This window comes from Brachyhypopomus gauderio, unplaced genomic scaffold (genome assembly GCF_052324685.1).
Source record: "Brachyhypopomus gauderio isolate BG-103 unplaced genomic scaffold, BGAUD_0.2 sc435, whole genome shotgun sequence".
NCBI classification, from domain to species: domain Eukaryota; kingdom Metazoa; phylum Chordata; class Actinopteri; order Gymnotiformes; family Hypopomidae; genus Brachyhypopomus; species Brachyhypopomus gauderio.
In genome coordinates this window covers 13,780-20,000 of record NW_027507256.1, presented here as the reverse complement: position 1 = coordinate 20,000, position 6,221 = coordinate 13,780, and the positions used below count along the sequence as shown (strand labels likewise).

Genomic DNA, 6,221 nt, shown 5'->3' with positions numbered 1-6,221 from the left:
CCTGGGCCTGGCTGCGTGTGCCTGGCTGCGTGTGCCTGGCTGCGTGGGCCTGGCTGCGTGGGCCTGGCTGCGTGGGCCTGGCTGCGTGGGCCTGGCTGCGTGGGCCTGGCTGCGTGTGCCTGGCTGCGTGTGCCCACGTCTCACAGCATCAGAACTCTCTCCTCACGCGCGGGGCCGAGGCCTCACCTTAACGACTTTTAAGCTTTAAGCAAAGACGATACGGCACACCACTGGGCCGGCCCAGTGCCCTGGACTAATTTGGTTTGTAGCTGTGCGGGGCTGTGTCTCTAGTGTCTCTTATCCTGGTTTTTTGGGCAGGACTGTAGATTTGAGGTCGTAAAGCACTCTGTTTAGCTACTCGCACGCAAACAGATACAAACATCGGGAGAAAAAAAGCCGTTCTGTTCATCCTTCTGCCTCCGTCAGGCGGTGTGACGGTGATCGGCCCCACACACAGACGGCCTCCTCAGTCTTCCATTAAAGTCACCCACGCCGGCTGATGAAAATAATGGGGTTTGTCGCACTGCGAAGATTACAGACGGGCACGGTGTTGATCGGCGGAGTAATTCCCGTCTTCCGTGACAGGCCCACGCGTGCGGCGCTTAATCTAGCAGACGCTACAGCGAAGCGCGCACCAACAAAGCAGGCGACGTGCTGGAGAAAGTGTGTGTGTGTGTGTGTGTGTGTGTGTGTGTGTGTGTGTGTGTGTGAGAGTACGAGTGTGTATGTGTGTTGTTGAGAGGCATCGGCAGCTCATGGCTAAGCCAGCCAAGGGTCGGTGGCTTCGGCGGGCTGTGCCGGAGCTTTATAGCGGGGGTGATGGGGGCCGCGGGTGACTGAGCGCAGTGTGGCATTTGCGGAGAGGAGGAACCCAGCGCAGCACAGGGGCGGCAAGGGGAGGTGCTCGCATACAAGCGTGAGCGTGAAGAAATACGTGAACGGGCGGAGGAGGCGGGGCTAGCGGCAGCTGGAAGGAGGGCCGCAGCCTGGGGCGGGGTGGAAACCTCCCGGGCAGGAGGCCAGCGCTCACGAGCCCTTTGATTGGCTCTGAGCGCTCACGAGCCCTTTGATTGGCTCTGAGCGTAGTGTGGGCAGATCTGCCCCGCACGAAGGTAGCTGAGGGTGTGGGGGAGGGGCAGAACAGCAGGCTGCATCAGCTGGGGGGGGCCCATAAAGAGCCTGCCCTCTCCCGCTAGAGCGGCCGTAAATAACGGAGCCGTACACCCAGTTGTGTGAGGGGGGCGGGAGGAGGAGAAGGAGTGACAGAGGGAGTGAGAGATGGAGGCAACAATGGCCATTCTAAGGCCAGGTGGAGGAACACAAACGCCAGTGTGGTAATTACCATTTGCTCGGGATTCGACTGCGGTAATTAGGAAGCTGTTGTGCGACAGCTCAATGCAGCGTTCACACGGCAGGGGGAGGTGGAGCGTGAGCCCCAGGTGATGGGAGGACCGCCGCCCTGACTCCAGCTCCGCTCGCTCTACGTCCGTCTCGGATCAGCCATCAGGACCCTGCCCGCGGCCTCCCGTCTCACCTCGGGCTGATCTCAGATCAGCCATCAGGGCCCTGCCTCTAGTTGCGTCCAGCTCGGCTCGGTCATCGAGGCCCTGCCTCCAGCTACTCCAAACAAAAATGTTTAGCCCCCGATCCCGCTCGGCACTGACAGTCTGACAAAGAAGGAGGAGAGTGATTACATGTGCTGATAGAGCTCAGTGTGCGGGAGCGTGTGCCCATTCAGGAGAGATAACGGCCTCATTGTCCACCAGGCTGTTGCCTTCACCACAGATAAGATTATCTCCCTCCAGATAAACAGCAGATTAGGGCAAAGGGAGAAGACGCACAAGCCTCACGGCTGGCCGGCTTGACTATTAAATTAGCCCGGCCGCTAAAAGCCTTTAAAAAGAGACCATAAACATTACAATAAATAAGGATCGGCTAAGCCTTTTTTCACGCACAAATATAAAGACAAAAATATCCAAGCCTACACAATGAGAGGCACACAGCCCAGACACGTGTTCTCAGGGGAAAAGCTGGCTTATGACACACAGTGGGTTGTTATTGTACACGCACACACACACACACACACACACATGCACGCGCACGCATGTCCATGGTTTCTCTTTGAACCCTTATCTCGTGCTCCTGGGCCAGATGGCGCTGTGCTGCACAGTGTTACATAATCAAAACAGCGCACACGTTTCCTCAGCGACGCGCCACTCATCTGAGAACACCGACGTTTACACACACACCCACACACACTCACCCACGCAGGTTGGGAAAAAGATACATTTTTTATTCGTCAAGACACGATCTGCTCATCGAGAAACAACGTGAAACTACGCTACAGCAACCCAACACAGCATCGTACATAGCGACACCGATCGCCATGGTGACACAAAACGACAGCAGCGGTGACGATGCTCCCCTTCTCCCCCGAGGGAGACGGAGAGGAGCGGATGGTCCCGGGGGCAGGTGTGGGGGGGGGAACTCACCAGAGCGGGCCACTGGGGGGGTTTGGTGCGGGTGCCCTGGGGCTGTGAGCCCTCCTTCCTGCCAGCCCACACCAGCTGCTGCTCCAACAAGAAGATCTGGAAGTCTTCATACACCTTCACCCACTCACGCTTCTCCCACTCCAGGTCATCGAACTCCACGTACACCTGGCAAAACAGAGAGGGGATTAGTGAGGTGACGTCTCACCTGGCTTTTAAGCTGCAAGTTTTTGAGCAGAATCGTTAATATTGCTTTTTTCCCATAGTTTTTTTTTGTTTAAAGCACTCCAGAGAGTTTTGGGGGAGGAGCATAGTTAAGTCGTGCCTAGTTTACAAAGCTGGCAAAGACGTGCTGGGTTTCAGGGAACTCGCCGTGTCTGACAGACCTGAGCACCAGCGCCTTGGGAATTCCCCACCAAAATTCAAAGGACAGACAGACAGAGACAGACAGAGACATGTACAAAAAGACAGAGAAAGAGAGAGAGTGAGAGAGAGAGAGAGAGAGAGAGAGAACACGTTCCTGGAGCGTGAATCATGGCTTACGGGAGAGCTCACACTTGTTTGGAGCTGGACGAATGTGGGGCCTTTTGTGAGGAGCAGGGGAGTTATAAGGCCAGAGTTCCCGGCAACGAAATTCACGTTCTGAGCCCCAGCTGTGGAATCCGCACTCTTTGTGGAGGCATTAACAACACCCCCCCCAAACAAAGACAAAAGCCATCGGTGGTTAACCGAGAAGCCAAATACCTCCGGCTAAGAGCTATTTTCAGTCGGGGAGCGAACAAGAACTGGAACCTGGTCCTGAGAGGAAACCAGCACGCTCTGATTTTTCGTTGTTGACCATGTTTAGTCAGGCATGGTTGGGCGTGCTGGCCCTCTTACACCCACAGAAGCCGTAGTCGTGCCCCACACAGACGTGCCCCACGCAGACGTGCGACCCTGGAGGGTTGCGCACGTCACAGGCCCAGATGACAGATGGCTGTGGTCCGCCGGTGTCCACACAGGCACATAAACGCAGATAAACATTTTGATGGTCACCAGTAGTTTTGCCATTTCTAGACAGATGATGTGTTCCGAAGGGCGTGTCTGCCTGCTTGACCTCTGGAGGTGTCCTTCAGCCTCACGTGAGAACAACTTCAGACACTCTGAGACACAGATGGGGGCTACAAGCGTCCACGTCCAGGACCCATGGGAATGAGTCACTCTGTAGGAGTGGACACTCACATGTGGGAGGCCCCAGTCACACTCTACCCCAGTCTCTCACCATCAATAAATAACAAAATCTATAAATAAACAACAAACCGCACACACATGCGCACACACACACACACACACACCCACACAAACATATACACACATAGTATTTGCTGAGAGATACTTCAACCCTATGCGATTGCAAGCCCACAGACGCGCGGCCCCACAGACGCGTGGCCCACAGACGCGTGGCCCACAGACGCGTGGCCCACAGACGAGCATGCTTGTGGGAGGAGCAGCAGCGCGTGTCTCCTCGGCTAACAGACGGCCGTTGCGTAATGTGGACTTCAACCAAAACTGATTCACTGGGCCTGCTGCGTTTTTTAATCATTCCGACAGCATTTTGGTGCCCCCCCTCCCCCCACCCAGGCGTGTGTGCGAGCGTACATTGCAAGCGAGCGTGCGTGTGTGTGTGTGTGTGTGTGTGTGTGTGTGTGTGTGTGTGTGCGTGTGTGTGTGTGTGTGTGTGTGTGTGTCAGTGTGAGAGAGGGGAACAGGTGAGGAGGAGACCTGTCAGGACAGATGTCAGTTGGACCCCCGTCTGGCCGGCAGCCTGTGCCTCTGGGTCTCTGCTCCCCGTCCTCGTTGTTCCTCTCCCACCACTTAACCCTCGCGCCTCCTGCTGCCCCGCTCCACATCAGCCTCCGTCAGCCCTCCCACGCTGTCCCCTGCGCTCCACCTTCACACTCCATCTCACTCCCATTCCTGCAGTGCTACACGTGACTGGACACCCTGCCCACCCTCTGCTCCTCCCTCTGCTCCTCCCTCTGCTCCTCCCTCTGCTCCTCCCTGGCTCCTCCCTCTGCTCCTCCCTCTGCTCCTCCCTCTGCTCCTCCCTCTGCTCCTCCCCCTCTCCAAAATGCTGGATGGCAGGAGTTGGCTGCCCCTCACCCAAATCATCATTCTCCATCTCACCATCCTAAGGGAAGACCCTCCGTCCCGCCCCCAAACACACCCCTCCCTCATCCCCAATGCTACACTAAAGGCATGCGAAGACAAGTACGTTAACCAATCAAAACAGCTTCATTTAAAAGACGACTGCTGACTGGTTTCTGCAGACAGGGGGCGGGAGATATGCCTGTGCGCAGTGCCCCCACACGCAGGCATCATGCCGGGTGTCCGGGGTCCAGCACCCAACTCTCAGGCACCAGTCACACAAACCACTCTGCTGGGAACCAGAAGATCCACATGCACTTCTAAGGGGTTACGCACACAGACATGGGGATCTGGGCAAGGTACCACTAGAAAACAAACAGACCCGGGGGGGGGGGGTTAGGTGGAGGGGCTGGTGGAGGGCGTGTCGGAGTACCAGCCTCCTCTGGAGATTAGCTGGAGTACAGTATGGAGACAGATGGTGCAGTCCTGCCCTGGTGGGTGGGGGCCCGAGAGCGTGGAGGACTGAAACGTCGAATTCTGACCGTGGCGCGAGCGGCACGATTTCAAGGTCATGTTTACAGGCAGCACAGTGTCCGAGTTCTGGTCAAAGTAAAGACAGCCGGGACGCCCCGGGTGGAGAAAACGCGGGCGGGCGGAGGTCGCGGGTGGCTTGTTGCCGTGGTCACGTCTGCTGCAGTACCACTCACGAGCAACCGGCTGTAAAAACACACACACACACACACACACACCTCAGTGTGGCTCAAGATAAAGCAGGCACAGCATGGACTTTAACGAGTACACCAACTATACGGATTATTAAAATCCTCCGTCCCAGTAAAGAGGTCTAATGAGGATGCACCCTGCCTTATTTCTGCGGGCTAAACTGTGTCGGCTGTGAGCCCGGGCGGCAGGGCTATTGACAGATTTCACGGCTGGCGGGGCGCCAGGCGCCGGCCCAGGCCCAGCAGGTCGCGCGTGGACCGGAGCGCGCACAAATGCTGGATGACGTCACCCACATCGGGGCCATGTGAGAGATGACGTCTCGGGAGGGGGCGGGACGGCAGAACCGGAGCTGGAAGGAAATTCCTGATTGGGCGTCGCCGTTCAGGCTCCTGCTGGTTCTGTGGGGTGCGGCACGGCCTCAGGTGACCTCCTGTGCCGAGTCATGACCCCACGCTCGCAAGCAGGTTGTTCAAGGAGGTCACGGGCCCTGCTAGTAATGACAGGGGGAAAGGGCCGCGCCCTCGCCGTTGACCCGCAGACGCCACCGGTCCCACTCTAGCCGCCAGACTCTCACGGTAAAGTCCGTACGCAGTGGCACCATGCCAACATATAGTAACGAACACACACACACACACACACACACACACACACACACACACACACCCCCACACCCACACCCACACACACACACACCCACACACACACCCACACCCACACCCACACCCACACCCACACACACACACACACACACACCTCCCTCCACCTCGCCGATAGAAGGAGGGAGCACAGCAGCACATGATGAAGGCAACAGGGCAGGACAGTGTGTAGCTGCAGGGATGGAGACTCTCCGGCAGGTGGGGGTGGAGGGTGGGGGTGGAGGAG

General features: G+C 57.3%; 1 pseudogene across 1 annotated transcript in view; it reads right to left on the bottom strand.

Moving 5' to 3' along the window:
* Positions 1-5,940, bottom strand: part of LOC143506192 (putative JmjC domain-containing histone demethylation protein 2C) — a 48,976-nt pseudogene extending 43,036 nt beyond the window's left edge. The window contains exons 1-2 of the transcript XR_013128165.1: positions 5,841-5,940; positions 2,493-2,692 (exon numbers count right to left, since the gene is read on the bottom strand). The product of XR_013128165.1 is annotated as a putative JmjC domain-containing histone demethylation protein 2C (transcript). The remainder of the gene's footprint in view (positions 1-2,492; positions 2,693-5,840) is intronic.
* Between the last annotated feature and the right edge of the window lie 281 nt (positions 5,941-6,221).